The sequence below is a fragment of the Cricetulus griseus genome, chromosome 4, assembly GCF_003668045.3.
Source record: "Cricetulus griseus strain 17A/GY chromosome 4, alternate assembly CriGri-PICRH-1.0, whole genome shotgun sequence".
NCBI lineage: Eukaryota > Metazoa > Chordata > Mammalia > Rodentia > Cricetidae > Cricetulus > Cricetulus griseus.
In genome coordinates this window covers 204,212,717-204,228,346 of record NC_048597.1, presented here as the reverse complement: position 1 = coordinate 204,228,346, position 15,630 = coordinate 204,212,717, and the positions used below count along the sequence as shown (strand labels likewise).

Here is a 15,630-nt window from a genome sequence, read left to right as displayed (position 1 = left end):
TTTTACCTTTTTTATTTGATATATCTTTCTTCCCTTCTTACTCCATGGCTGGTTGTGTGACTGGGTGGTTGGCCCCTGGTGTCCTCCTCTTTTCCTTTTCTCCATCCTCACCCTTCTTCTTTCAAGCCTAGATTTCTAGCTCTGCCTATCCCTCCCACCTGCCTTAACTAATGGCTGTTTAGCTTTTTAGTGGACCAAGCAGGTGTTTTAGGCAGGCCCAATAACACAGCTTTTCAGAGTTAAACAAATGCAACACATCTTTGCATCATTAAACAAATATTCTACAGCATAAATGAATGTAACGTCACTGACACTAATATCCCACAACAACAAGTTCACATGATCAGGCCAACCCCAGTTTTTATTTCTTAACTTAAATTCATAGAAGAACTAATAAAGATATTTTCCAAAGACTACAGAGATGGCTCACTGGGGAAGAGTGCTCATTACATGAGAACTGGTGTTCAAATTCCAAGCACCCATATAAAAACCTGGGTGGGCTACCCCGCACACCTGCACCCTCAGCCTGTGACAAGATGGAGATGTGAGGATTGCTGAGAGCTGGATGGCCAACCACTGTAGCTCCAGGTTCATGAAGAGACCCTATCTCAAGGGAGTAAGGCAGGAAGTGTAATTGATTGGATATTCTCCTTCGGCATCCATGCCCACGAAGGGAGTGTGTATCTGTAGACATGTGTTCAAACAGTATACTATATTGTGTGTGTGTGTATATATATCTATATATATTATACTATACGATAAATAAATATATAATAGTTTTAAGACAGGCTGAATATTTTGTTTTATTTGAGACAGGGTTTCTCTATGTAGCCCTGGCTGGCCTTGAACTCTCAGAGATCTGCCTGCCTTGGCTTCCTGAGTACTAGGATTAAAGGTGTAAGCCACCATGCCCAGCAAGACCAACTAAAATTTTCTATAAACAAAATCCCTTAAAATATCGCAGGTACATGGTAATAAAATATATAGTTCAAGGGTCCTCACTGACCTGGGCTTTGAATTAACGAGTATTCTGTCTTGCACTGTTGGGCAAATCAGAGTCACATGGCCAAACCCAGTCACAGGACCCATTTGTGAGGGAGAAGTGCAAAGTCCCATTGCAGAGGGAGGGGATACAAGGAGCCATGCAGGATTGGGCTTTCAGTGACCTCTGCCATACCAACAGAGCAAGCAGGTCCACTTTCTAGTCACAACGGCAAACTTTCAAGTTCACTGTTTAAACCAGTTACTATTTAACTCCCAATGAACAAAGACCTCTGGAAACAAGATCTCCCCAGTGGGCACATCCAGATGGTGAGGGAGTTAGTTGCACAAGCTTGCACAAGTCTCTCAATACTTTCTTTGCAGTTCAATTTGCTGAATACTTAACTAGAATAAAAACAGCAATTACAAAGAGCAGGACCAGTTTACCCAGAGGGCATTAGTTTGGACACTAAACAGCCACACTTTTGAAGAAATGCATCCTTTTGAATAACCAGCTCTATCAATGGTACTGAACATTGAGAGTAAGAAGGAAGGAAGAGGTAAAGAAATTTTAAACATAAATCCTGAGGCAACACACACAAAAGCTGCCCATCTCAAAAGACTCTTCTTGACAATTCTCAGGCTCTGAGATACATAAAAACACTTTTATTTAGTTGACTACTTTCCTCCAAGTAGTTCAAATCCTTCATGAAAATCTCATATATTTGTCAGGCAAATAGGCAAAACTTTCATTCTTATGTTGTATATATATTTAAGGAGTTTCTGTGAAAATGAAAATAACTGATAAAGAATCTATCCATTTAATTCTTTGACCCACTTTTATTTTTACTTCAATGGTGGAGATTGACCAACCATACAATGAAGAAGCAACCTTTATTCTGTATTGGATGCCTAAACTGTGTCAGCTAAAATTTTCTACAGGCAAACTCCCTCAAAGTCTCAGGGAACATGATAATAATATATCTTGTTTAAAGATCTAGGAATGAACATCAGGGCTTTTAAGATCTAAGAGGAGTCTAAAGATAGGCTAACTCTCATGGAACATGCAGTTTGGGGAGTTAATAACTGTATATATTAAAAACCAGTGGGAAAAACAAGAGAATTAAAAGAAATAAAAGTTTTGAAATACTAATAAAAGTAGTTGGAGGGACAATGCTTTCTTTACAGCATCCACCAGCTTGAACTCATTTTGAAACAGTCTTGTTACTCTTGAGGGATGACAAGGCTTTTGCCCAAGCCCCAAGATAATTACTAATTAGCCCAACTCAACCAGAAGCTTAAGGGTGGGACTGGCTACTCACAGGATTCCTATGGTGTAGGGCCTGAACTGTAGAACAAGTTCTAATTGGCCTTAATAATAAAAACCTGGTGCCAGATATCAGGGCAAATGCTAAAAGATCAGAAAGACAAAGGAGCAACCCATGGCTACACCTTACCTAGCCAACTTCTCAGCCAAAAAGGACCAAGCTCTTGTCTTCTCCTACCTTACCACTTCCTCTCTCTGCCCAGCCATATCATTTCCTGTTTCCTCCTCCCAGGTGCTGGGATTAAAGGTATGTGCCACCACTGCCTGGCCTTTATGGTTAACTAGTGGCTGCCTTCGCACTCTGATCTCCAGACAAGCTTTGTTAGAGCACAAACAAAATACCACCACACTAAAAGTGGGAACTTGTCAGCCTAAGCTCAGAAATGTGGAACTTTTGAGGTATACATACTCTGGGGGGTGCAGATGTGAGGCCTGGACTTGCTTCTGAATACTTCACCAGGTTTGATGATGCCCTTACCACTTGCTTATCCCTAAGACAGAGATGTTTCCTAGCATAGAAACTGTCAGGGCCAGATAGATAGTCACAGTCCCAGGCTACTTTCCTCCTAGATCACAGGCACTCCTGTCTGCTTGGCCATTTGACCCTCCCTCCCCTGACAAGGCTGGTGAAACAGAGCAGCGAAGGAGTGGGGAATTCATCTTAATGGAGTAGTGCTCTTGTGGTACCCACATCAAAGGATGTTAGACAGCACTCCTGTCCATCAGCACTGTGTTTACCAGATTGCTTCTCTGGAGAGATTTGGCTGTAGATTACTTCTCTGGAGAGATTTGGCTGTGCCCTTTCTGCCCAGCCTTTGGACTATCCTTTTAACAAATTGGTACTGCCCTTAGTCGTTCAGAATCAATTTTTAGTGCTTAAACTTGAGAATCCCCAGTGGGACTATTAGCCAAAATATTGTTGTCTGAGTCTGTGTAAATTGGGCTTTCAGTTACTAGGCACAGAAAGCTCTAGCTGATGCAGGAGTGCCGGCAGTGAGTGTTCTCAGGTGGTTTGAGCAATAACAGGCTGTTAGAGAAGTGTTTATGGCTGAACTCAGCCCAGTGCCTCTACTGCTGGCTCATAGTTTGGGCAGGAAATAGTCACACGATGACAGAGTTCTAGGGAGGACTCACAGCTGACCTACACTAAGCAGCAGGATCCTCTTGAGGTCAGTAAGCATCACACCCTCTCCACCTCCCTTTTGGCTGTGGGAAGGCAGGTGAGAAGAAACACAGGCTAGTTTATCCCGTCCCAACCATTGCTTCTTCTCCAAGCTCTCAACCGGTTCTATGTCAGTATCGTCAGCTTTGCAAACCTGGCCTGTTAGATCGTCTGTTGTCTACATCATGAATGAGCAAATCTAAAGCTGAAAGGGCCAGGAGGATTGCCTGTGTATAAGCCACCACTATAACCAAAAACATGGGAGACAGTCTTTCTAGGTGGTGGTCTTATTCATAGAGTCGTCAAGACATGAATCTATGTGGCAATGTCCCCATACAATGTAAGAGTACACTAAGAACTTACCTTGAATACATTACAACGCTCTTGTCTCTGCTACTGTTTGGGTATGAAATGTCCCCTGAGGCTTGGTTCCCTAGCTGATGATGCTATTTTGGGAAGCAGTAGAAACTTCTGGAGGTAAGGCCTACTTGGAAGAAGTAGGTCATTGGGGGCATGTTCTATCTTGAGCTGGTCCCTTCCTGTCTCTTCTCCATGTGTCCTGGAAGCCATGAGGTGAATGGCTCTTCTTTGTATCCCCTCTCTGTCATAATGTTCTGCCTCCCTACAGGCCCAGGGGCAGAGGTTCAAGGTCATCTTCATCAACATAGTAAGTTCAAGGCCAGCCTGGGATGCATGAAACCCTGTGTCAGAATAAAGTAAAATATGTTTTTCTGACATTTAAACATGGCTTCCCACTGCCTGCTCACATTTTCAAGATTGCCTTACATTTTTCTAAAATTAACATAATTGTTATACTTTGTATCTGAGATAGTTAATATCTGGAATCTTCGGAGTGCTTTAATGATAATGTTATCTATTATTTCTGTTGGTTATTGCTCATGGTGCTTTTTTCCCTTAATATATTTAGTGTTTTTGAGAGGAGGACCTTTGTTCCATGGAAGTGTGTGTGCTGTGGAATACTCCTTTTGTACTCTGTAAAGATTTGTCACTCAAATTGGTTTAATAAAAGCTGATTGGCTGATAACCAGACAGGAAAAATAGGTGGAGTGACTGAACTAGGGATGCTGTGAAGAAGGGTGTAGTCAGAGTAGTTGCCAGCCAGATGGAGAACACGAGTTGGATGAAAATGGGAAAGTGGTAAAAGCCACGAGCCTTGGGGCAGCACAGAGATGAATAGAAATAAGTTAAGTTGTAAGAGCTAGACAGAAACAAGACTGAGCTATTAGCCAAGCATTTATAATTTATATTGCGTCTCCATGTAGGTTATTTGGGAATTGGTGGGTGGGACAGAAACTTCCACCTACTTGTGCGTACCCTCCTTTCCTATGAGGATAAAGGTAAAAACATTTACATAATTTATATTCAAAGTGAGGTTATATTATAATAGGAATAATATGCTATTGATAAATCACTTCCCACACTTAGAGATCAATGAAGGAAAAGCTCTTCAATAGTGCTTGTCTATCAATGGCTAATGCTCAAAGGGCTGGGTTCGAACAGAAGATTTTAAGCTTATGCATTCCATATACACTGTCCTCCCTAAATCTCACTCAGGTCCCATCCCCAGATTACACTTTGAACAATTCAGAGACAGGAGACTGCAAGTTTGGTCATTTGGGCAGATGGGAGATTTATATGGCAAAGACATTGCCAGATTTATTCCATAAGTACAGCAGTATTCTTCTTTTCCTACAGTTGTTATTCAGGATCACCTTGCCCACCTGGTAGAAGTATGCTTTTCTCAAGAAGAGAACTGTACTGTACGTGTGGCACTCCCAGACTTAACATGCATGGTGGCCCTGCACTGCCCCTTTGATCTGTTTGAGTCATGTTCTTTGGTCAGTCCTGGGGAACAAATGCTAGTAGAGATATTAGTGTATCTCTAACCCAGCCTGGTTAGCAGACTATTTATCCTTGGGGTATTTGGGAGGCAGCGCTCCCCTAGCTAATTTCTACTTGGTATGATTTAATGTCTCCTAAGTAAATCTATTAGGAAATTCTCTAGAACATTACTTCTATTGCTTTGAGTTTCTTCTACATCAATATTAGCTTGCAGTAAAAACTTGAAGCACACTAGCTGACTGTTAGTATGGGGAGGTGAGGAGGTAAAGAGGAGGTGGGGAGACAAAAGAGTTTTGTTGGTGGGGGGAGGAGGGGAAGACAGTGACATAAAGGGACAAAAAGGCAAAATGTTATGATTCATTTCAGGAATTCCTGCAAACAACTACACGCAGAAAGAAAGCTTAAAAATCCATGTCTAAGGAAAAATATTTCTCTACTTTTAAATTTTACATAAAATAATCGAAAGCAATATGAAAATGGCTTGAGAAAATAATGCCTTGTAGGCCCATAAGGAATTTAGCCTTTGGGAAATATATTAATATAATTCGGTTTAGTGTAAAAACTAAGAGTAAGTAATACTGTGTTAGAATAAGTATGTATCCCCAAGACTATTCTTAAGTAAAAAGTTTTAAAATCTTGTTTTTATTTATTGTGTGTGTGTGTGTGTGTGTGTGTGTTTGTGTGTGTGTGTGTGTGTGTGTGTGTGTGTGTGTGTGTTTGTGTGTGTGTGTGTGTGGAGGTCAGACGACAACTTTCAGGAGTTGGTTCTCTCATCCTACCATGTGGGTCCCAGGAATTGAACCCTGGTTGTCAGGCTTGGCAGTAAGCACCTTACCTACTGAGCCATCTCTCAGCTCATAAGTAAAAATATTAATTGGTGAAAAAAAATCAGGAACTGTTCATAAAAGGGAAAGATAAGTATAAAATAAAAATGTGAATGAAATATTTCTTCTTATATATTCACTCTAAGTTAATTTTAAAAGCTAGCCTACAAAGTAATGGGTTTTGCTGCACCGTTTTCATGCATACTTAGTTGTCTACCCCTGCCTTTCTTTTGATGGTCTCATTCCTTCCCCCAATAGTCTTCTAAGATCCATTCTTCCCTTCTTATGATCCCTTTCATTTCTCTTGGCATGGTGATCTTACTTACTTACTGCACAATCTTCCTACAGATATAGTGGTTTCATTTTTCTTTATGACTGAATAAAATTCTGTTCTGTGTATATATTACATATTCTTTAGCCATTCATTTGTATACAAGATTATTGTTCTTTAGAATGTCCTTTCTAGATAACTTGATGTCCTACAACATTAATCCAAATCTGGGCATGATAATGTATGCCCATAATCTCAAATTCTTGGGAAGCTGAAACAGGAGGATGGTACATTCTAACTCAATAACACGGGTTTTATAGAAAATTGAGGGCCAACCTGGGCAAGATAGTGTTGGGTCAGGGAAGACTAGGAAATGTATCTCAGTAGTAGAGTGCTGGTCTTGCTATGGGTTCAAGTCCAAGAATTGCTCAGTTTGCTCAGGGGATCTTGACCCTTTCCCCTTCTCCAGGGGACCATGTACGTCTCTCTTAGGGTCCTATTTGTTTACTATCTTCTCTGGCAGTGTGGATTTTAGGCTGGTAATCCTATAGTCTATGTCTAAAATCCACTTATGAGTGAGTACATATCATGTTTGTCTTTTTGTGATTGGGTTACCTCGATCAGAATTGTTTCTTCTAGTTCCACCCATTTTCCTGCAAATTTCAAGTTTCCATTGTTTTTTTTTTTTCGCTGAGTAGTACTCCATTGTGTAAATGTACCACATTTTCTCTATCCATTCTTCAGTTGAGGGGCATCTAGGCTGCTTCTAGTTTCTGGCTATTAAAAATAGTGTTGTTTCGCAATGTTTTAATGATTACCTGTGGTCACTTTTGAGGCTTTATTTCTTGCAGTGGCATCTTTCATTACTTGACTGCAAATACACCACACGTCTGAACAGTCTACACACTGAATACTCTATCTCACACATTTATAGAAATACAATTTGGTGACAAGGGTATACAGTATCTACTTTGGCCTTATTCAGACTTATCTGCCCTCCCCTCCCCTGCCAAGGGTGGTAGGGGAGAGCAGGGCAGTAAGGGATGGGTGGGGACACTGATGACAGAATGCAGGGGGAAATAAATGTTGCCAACCGTGACCTCTGAGTGTTATTTCAGGAGCCTCGGTCTCCCTGTCCATTTGGAACTCAAAAAAAGGTCATTTACCTTCTCCACAGTTGCTAACTCATCTGAGAAATGGGCTTCATCAAAGAGGGTTCCTGGGAATTGTAACCTGCCTTTGGGGAAAGGCTGGCCCGGTAACTGCGGCGGTGTTGGATCAACAGACGCTAAACGTTTATTTACAAGGAAGGTGCCCTATCTGTGATTACCGGGCACTGCTTCTTCATAGCCGTGCCGTGTCCATGCCCAATGCTCCCTTCTCAGGGAGAGGATACATTTCAACATAATTAAAAGTTGAGAACTGTTTCCTGGACTTCCAGTATATCCAGTTACCACATGGCTTTGTTTCAGCAAATCCAATGGTTATCAGAAATTTATAGGGGGGGAGACGATTAGCAGAATAGGATTTTAATGTGGCATGTATGAAGTATCATACATGTTAATTGCTCATAAAATTTTCTCATAAATAAAATTTTGAGACATGATAATGACAGAAGAAGTAAAGATGCCCGTCTCAAAGAAAGCACACTAAAGTCAACATACTCTTCGTCTTATAAGAGACATGAGAGCATAATCAATTTTATTGATTTACAGCAGAGCGGAGAGCCTTGTCATGTAAAATTTAATAGGTCGCTTGGACATTAAATTTTAAACTCAGAATCATCATCAATCTTTTATTTAGATCTGATAAGCTACTGAGGTTACACCCTGGGTGGAATCCTAATACAGCTCTCCCCCATGGTTCACCTTCTGGATATCATGTCCTCACAAACCTAGAAATACATGAATTACTTCTTACAATGGTAATAACTAAAATTTTTAACAGCACTGGAATAAGGCTGTGTTACTTCGACTCACAATGTATGCTACCTTCCCCTCAGCGTTACTAACTCCACTAGCTAAGACGTTAATTTTCATAAGTGGAATTGAAAATGCTGTTCTTTTAATTTTCCGAGTTGAATTCTGGGTCATGTAAAGTGAAGTGACTCAAAACCCAAATCCTGTAATTACAGAATGGCCGTTTAGATGAAATAAGTCTCCCCTTTCCCTCTGCTAGGTTGGAAGGCAGCTTCCTGAACTGCAAATTAGGAAAGCCTGGCAGCTTGTCTGGGGTGAAGCCAGCTTGTGTACGCATGAACACACCGAGGTCGTAAAGACACCGGCTACTTAGGGGCCATTTGCTTTGTTTAATCTGAGATTAGGCCTAGGTTTACAAGGGAAACCTAAATTTAGAGTTGACAGGGTTCTTTAAGGTGGCATTACTGACTGCAATTTCTTCCGGTAGCTTTTCTGAGTGGTCTGTGACTCGGGAAAAAGAGTAGCCATTTTAAACTCTGGGGAGGGGACGGAGATAAAAGTTATGGAGGAAAATAGAATTATCTGCAAAGTAGCCGGTTGATTTATTGCATTTCCAAATGCAGCGTGTATCCCCCTCCGCGGGGGTGGGGGGTGGGGGTGGGAGTGGGACTGTTTTCCAAGTGCTTGTGACAATCCCTCTGAAGATGTTTTTGCCCCTGCCCTTCACCTAAGGGAAGATCACGTGACTCATTACTCTAATGGCCCCGGAAAAGAAACCCCCAGGGGAGGGAGGGCTGAGAACTGCAACCACTTTCCTAATTGGACTGAGGTGAAAGATGCTGAACTGCAGGGACCGGGCGCTATCTGGAGCAGCCAACAGCAAAACTGTGCACACAGGAAGGGACAGCGTTGGCAGCTAACCTGGGGGCTTCTGCAAAATCGCAGAGCCACCAAATGTTGGACGTTTCCTAGATTCAAAATTAGAAACGCTGCTTTAAGAAAGACTGCCATGGGTAAAGAAAGCCTTAGAGAGACTATTGTTAATCAGTGAAGGGTCTTAGATGACGTTTATTTTGTAGCTCTGATAAGCGTTGCCTTGAAAGCAGGAGAGCCTAGATGTGACGCTGTGCTTACCTGCTGGGTGTTTTTCTGCTAGGGGAGCACTGCTGGAGCTGCATGGTGAGTTGGAAAGACAGACAGGCAGGCAGACAGACTTGCATTCACACCTTAGCACCCGCACTTAGGAATTCTGCAATTCTTCATCTCTCAGTTGCTGGACCAATGCTTACTTTGAAGGAAAGCGGGGATAACCAAACAGCATGTGCAAAGTGCCTGACATGTAGCAGATGCTCCAAACACCGCTTGCCATCCTCTTCCCCGCCTGCCTTCTAAATCTCTCCATTAATGCTTCTCTTACCCCAACTGCTCCCAAGTCTCCTCTAGTGTGATGAAGGTGGAAAAATTGGGGCTGGAGGTGTAGTTCGATGACAGAGTAGTTCCCTGGAAAGCACAAGGCCCTGTGTTTGGTTTCTGGCACCACAAGAAGGTAAGCAAAAAGAAAAGGAGGGAGGGATGGAGGGAGGGAAGGGAAGGGAGGGAAAATGGGAACACTGGACTCTAGTTGGGGTATTCCCAGGTGAACTTGAAACATAGGAACTATGCTCTCCCAAAAGATCCCTGCCAAACAGCCAGCTGTGACAGCAGACCACATGAACCCTCACAAAGTACCAGGCCCTGGAGTCAGTGAAGGGACGCCATTGATTTTGGCCAGTCCAAACATGAGCTCTGCTAAGTCAGCTGGATAACAAAGCTTCCGCTTTTATCTTTGACCTCCTAACCCAGTCATGGCCTCACTGCTGATCTTCCCACTTGGCCTGTCCTTTGGTCTAACTCTCCCTCCACCTGCTGTCTGCCCTATCTAGAAACCGCCGGGTCAGCAGTCACACTGCCCAGCTGCCACGTTGGCCGCCTCTATAAACCTTCCTCCTCAAGCCTTTCAGAGGCCCCAAGCCTTCACAGTGTCCCTTGCAGCTCTGCAAACAATTTTGTCATATTTCTGTAAAGAGTGACAGCTAAATCAATATTTTTAATCTGTTTTGTTGCCAAAATTCGATGTTCTGTCACAATTCTTGTCTAGTGCAGCTGATCATTAGTGTTACCATGTTTTTAATGTTGTTTGTAGACCTGTTGTGGCTGGTTTACTAATCCACCCTCAGAGTGGAACTTTGATATGTAGTGTTAGCAACATTTCATTATATTTTGCCTAGTTCAGAGAAATACTATTTTATGGTTAGTGGTGAATCTAATTGCATATGTCTTTTACAAACATTCTCTAAGATTTTCTTTATAATTCCACTGTGGAGGGCTTTTACTTATGCCAATCCTGAATTCGTTTACTAACTGTGGCTTCCAGTCCACAGACTAGACATGACTCAGTGGACCTGATGTTCAATACACTGCTACAGTTCCATTAAGGTTGTGCCTAAATTTAATGACTGCTAAATTGTCATAAACCAAATTTCTCACTTCTATAATTGGCAGTGTTTGTAAGTTGTGTTAAAGAATTCTGTCAGGTTTTTTTAAAAAAAATTATTAAATAAAGCAATCCTTTCAAATCATTTTTTCTGTTGTGTCTATGTTATAATTTGATTTTATAAGTCAGAGGTTTGAAAACATTGTCTGTAAAAGGCCAGATAGTAACTATTTCAAATTTTGCATGCCGTACCATCTTTATTACAGTTTTCCAACCCCATCACTGTGGCCCTTCATCAACCATAGAAAATACATAAGTGAATGAATGGAGCCAACACAAATAAACACATTTTGGTGTTTATTTATGGACACCAAAATGTAAACTTCACAAGTCATGAAGTATTACTCCTCTTGATTTTTTTCTCAACCATTTAAATACATCAAAACTATTCTTAGCTTGTGGGCCATACAAAAGCAGGCAGAAGGCTGGATTTGCCCTATGGCTGTAGGTTTCTAAGTTTAGTGAAGCTTCTGGTTAGAGGCGGATTTAGGTTTTATGGAGACTGAATCCTTTATAATTAGGGAGCTTTAAGAAAAGAAATTCAAGACTGTGAATCTTGTTCAGTGGCAGCGCATTTGCCTAGCATATGTGAGGCCCTGGGTTCGATCCCCAGTACTTCCAAAGAAGATGGAGAAAGAGAAGAAAATGAAGAAGAAGATCGTAATTCCAAAATTAGTCACAGCGATTTGTAAGCAAGACATGCAAATAAGGAGCCCTGGGTACTGATCTTCTTTGGAATTTGGGTGACTCTGAACTCTGGGAACTAGGAAAACACTGTAAGATTCTACTACAGAGGTTCCCAGTGAGCGGAATCACCAAGGGGGACTTTTTCAACTTTAGGTTCCAAAGCTCTGAGAGATGGTGTGAGTTAAACACTCTGAGGAACAAACCCGGAATCAGTAACCCCCAAAGCTCCCTAGGTGATGCTGCCACACAACCAAAGCTGGAAACTTCTATCCTACTAACTTTGTTTTGTTTTGTTTTTGAGACAGTTGTCCTGGAACTCACTCTGTAGACCAGGCTGGCCTTGAATTCACAGAGATCCACCTGCTTCTGCCTCTGGAGTGTTGGGATTAAAGGCACGAGTCACCGTGCCCTGCCCTCTGCTCACATTTTACAGCTGAGTGAATCCATCAGAACTGGTGTCACAAATACATTCATTGCCTTAATCATGTTGCTCGCCCAGGTTTTAAAAATATAGTCACTGACTCATAGACCAAATATCTAGCTTTATCAATAGTGCAATATTATTAAATGATCTCAACTGAATGTACACACACCATATTACCATATCCCCACATACTTCACTCATCTGCTCTCACAGTCACTTTTTTCCTTTGCCTAGCAGGGACTCATTCTAGCCCAGGCTGACTTGTGCCTTAATCTGTAGCCCAGACTGTCCTCAAACTTAGGGTGATCCTTCTACCTCAGCCACCCAAATGCTTGGATTATAGGTGTGAGCCAGTATGCTGGCCCGTTCTTCCTCTCGTCAGTGACTGAACCCATGTGTAGTAAATGGAGTCATCTCAGACCCTGTCCAATTCAGCATTGATTATTGTTAAACGTTATACCCAACACGATGCATCTTAAATATTTTTTTTGTTTCTTCTGTTTGTTTTTGAGACAGGGTCTTGAGCTTCCCAGGCTGGCCATAAACACACTGTTTCGTTGATGACTACCCTGAACTCCTCATCCACATTTCTTCACTTCCCAAATGCTAGGATTATAGGCTTGTGCCACCATGCCAGTCTCTTGAAAGGAATCTTGGAATTGGCACAAGTTTCAGATAATCTATACAACAAATAAATGGCTCTTAAGGAGCATCTAACAGCTCTGTCATTGCAGAAGGGAGGGTTGAGCTAATAAGCCTTGGCATGAGGATAGGAGCTGAGTCATTTGTTATTGCCTAAGATTAATCATTGAATTTACAGAAGCCTGTCTTCATGCCCCTGTGAGTACTGGTTTCCTCAGGGCTATTCAATTATAGTATTATTCCATGATTCGGAGATGCCTTCTTGATTGGTATTGGGCCGTGCTATGTGCAGAACAGGTAGATATGCTATTGAGCTTGTCTATTTTTGGCTATCTGGGAACTTACATTGCTTTCAGTAAACAAATGTCACATCACTGCCAGGAATACAGCCTTTGTGTCAACTGGAAGCTTCTTTTGAGGGTCTGTGAAGGCCTGGCCTTCCTATTTTACATTAGCCTTCCTAATAGGGACTTCAGAATTTAATGTCTCAGGAAACATGCAAACTCAAACGCTTCTAATTTTGTTCACTGACAGAAAGCAAAACCACTTGCTTGGTTCATTTGCAAGCATGTAGAGAAAGCTCTGATTTTGGCTGTTTCTGGGGCAGTAGCCTTTTCCCTGATTAGAGGTTTTCATTATTGAAAACTAAGACTCTATCATGTCAAACTGCTTCTTCCAACAAGGACTACCAAGCTAGCCATTCCCTCGTGTGTGTGTGTGTGTGTGTGTGTGTGTGTGTGTGTGTGTGTGTGTGTGTGTGTCCTAACAAGGCATCAGGGACTGTGATGTGTGCTGAAGGCCAAACTCAAAGTCTCAGAGTTTAGGTTCCAACAGGAAGAGTATTGGCTACAAGTCAGGGTCATCTGGGGAAAAAGGAACTTCAATTAAGAAAATGTTTCATCAAACAGGCCTGTAGGCAGGTCTATGGAGAGATTTTCTTGATCAATGATTGATATGGGAGGGTGAGCCTCCACTGTGGGTGGTGCTATCCTGGCCAGGTGGTCCTGGGTTGTGTAAGACAGCAAGCTGAGCAATCAATCCAGTAAGCAGCACCTCTTCATGGTCTCTGCTTCAGTTCCTGCCTCCAGGTTCCTGCTCTGAGTGTCCCACATGATGGACTATAAGCTGTAAGATGACATAAACCCTTTTCTTGTCAAGTTGCTTCTGGTCATGGTGTTTACCATAGCAAGTGAAAGCAAACTAGAGCAGAGAAAGACACAATAAAGAATTTCACCAAGTGACAGATGATGCATAGAAAAGAAAATGGTGACTACATGATGAAGGAGTGTGTTTGGGTAGAGAAGAAGGAGTGATTATGCCACATATGCAAAGTAATGGTGACTTTGAGATTATACCCAAATGATGGAAGGGAATCTGTCTACACAGACCTCAGAGAAAGCTACCATGCGCTGTCTAGCACACAGGCACACTTTGAAACGCTAATACTTTGGTTATATGGGATCAAATAAAACATATACCAAAGTTAACTAACTTGATTTTGTACTTTTAATATGCCTACTAGAATATTTAAAATGTGTTTCATACTGTATTTTAACTGAATATCACTTACTGTCCTAGTTAGGTTTCTATTGCTTTGATAAAATACCATGACCAAAAGCAACTTGGGCAGGGTTTATTTGGATTATAGTATTTTATAGTTTATAGTCCATCATGAAGGGAAGTCAGAGCAGGAGACCATGAAGGAAAGCTGCTTACTGGCTTGCTTCCATAGCTCTCTCAGCATGCTATTTTTATACAACACAGAACCATCTGCCCAGGGGTGGCTCACCTACAGGGGCCCATACTACATCAATCATTAATCAAGATAATGTTTTAAGGGTGTGCCTATAGGCCAATCTGGAGGAGACATTACATTTTCTCAGTTAATGTTTCTTCTAGTTTGCAGAGCTGACAAAAAACAACCAGCACACCAAAGTCCTACTCGTTTCTAGAATGAACTCCCCCCTCCCCGCCCCCCTCCCCCCGCAAGCATTGGGTGAGATAAGTGTGTTTTTTGGTTTTTGTTTGTTCGTTTGTTTTGGGACAGAGTCTCTCTGTCTGCCCTAGAACTCACTTTGTAGATGAGGCTGGCCTCAGACTCGCAGAGATCTGCCTGACTCTGCCTCCCAGACGCTGGGATTAAAGGCACGCGCCACCACTGCCCTGCTGTGGTAAATGCTCTCACGAGTTTGAGGTAACATCGCGTATGTTGGCTAGCGGTGATGTGCGGAGCAAAAGTACACTGTAGGAATTCACTGACTCCTCACACTGCTGTGAAGTAAAATAGATTCCTAGCCCATTCTATAGCTGAGGAGTGGAGGGTCAAACAGCCAACTCAGCTCATTTTAGGGAACAAGATAGTGAAATAATAGTGGAAGAAGTCAAAGCCAGGCCAGGATTGAGGATGCAAAAGAAGAAAACCCTAGAGCGTGGCCCCGACTCCAGTCAGAAGCTGGCTACCACAGGCCCAAAGAAGCCTGGAGCAGAGAAGGCTAGACCCTGCAGTAGAGGCTCTCCCTTAACCAAGCAGGAATCCCGACTCCTGCCCCCTGGAGAGCACCCCATAAACTGCTGGCTGCTTACAGGGTATTCCAAGCCTTGTGGAGGGCCTGCAGGAATCCAGTGAGCCCAGAGCCCTTTCTTTCCCCCCCTACACCCCCTTCCCTTCTGCTGTCTTACCTCTGAGAGAGGTCTTTCTAGAAACCACCTTATAAACATGGTAACCCTGTGTCTCTGAGAATGGTGTGTGTGGGGGGGGGGGTGGGGAGCGGCTAGGGAGGGCAATGGAATCCCCTACTCCCAATGTAGGCAGAGGACCCAAGTTCCCAGCACCCACACCATGCGACTAACAACTGCATACAACTCCAGCTCCAGGGGATCCGATCTACTTTTCTGCCCTCCTTAGGCACCAGAATTCACATTCACATACCTATGCGTGCACACACACACACACACACACACACACACACACACACACACACACACACACGCACACTC

General features: G+C 42.5%; 1 long non-coding RNA gene across 2 annotated transcripts in view; it reads left to right on the top strand.

The window, feature by feature from the left end:
* Window positions 1-15,630, top strand: part of LOC118238705 — a 55,387-nt gene that overhangs the window by 10,026 nt on the left and 29,731 nt on the right. Inside the window, exon 3 of one of the 2 annotated variants that reach the window (XR_004769718.1) lies at window positions 7,606-8,974. The exons of the other annotated variant lie outside the window; for it this stretch is intronic. This is a non-coding gene — a long non-coding RNA (uncharacterized LOC118238705). Of the gene's footprint in view, window positions 1-7,605; window positions 8,975-15,630 lie in introns of those variants that run through there. 2 annotated transcript variants of the gene reach the window in all.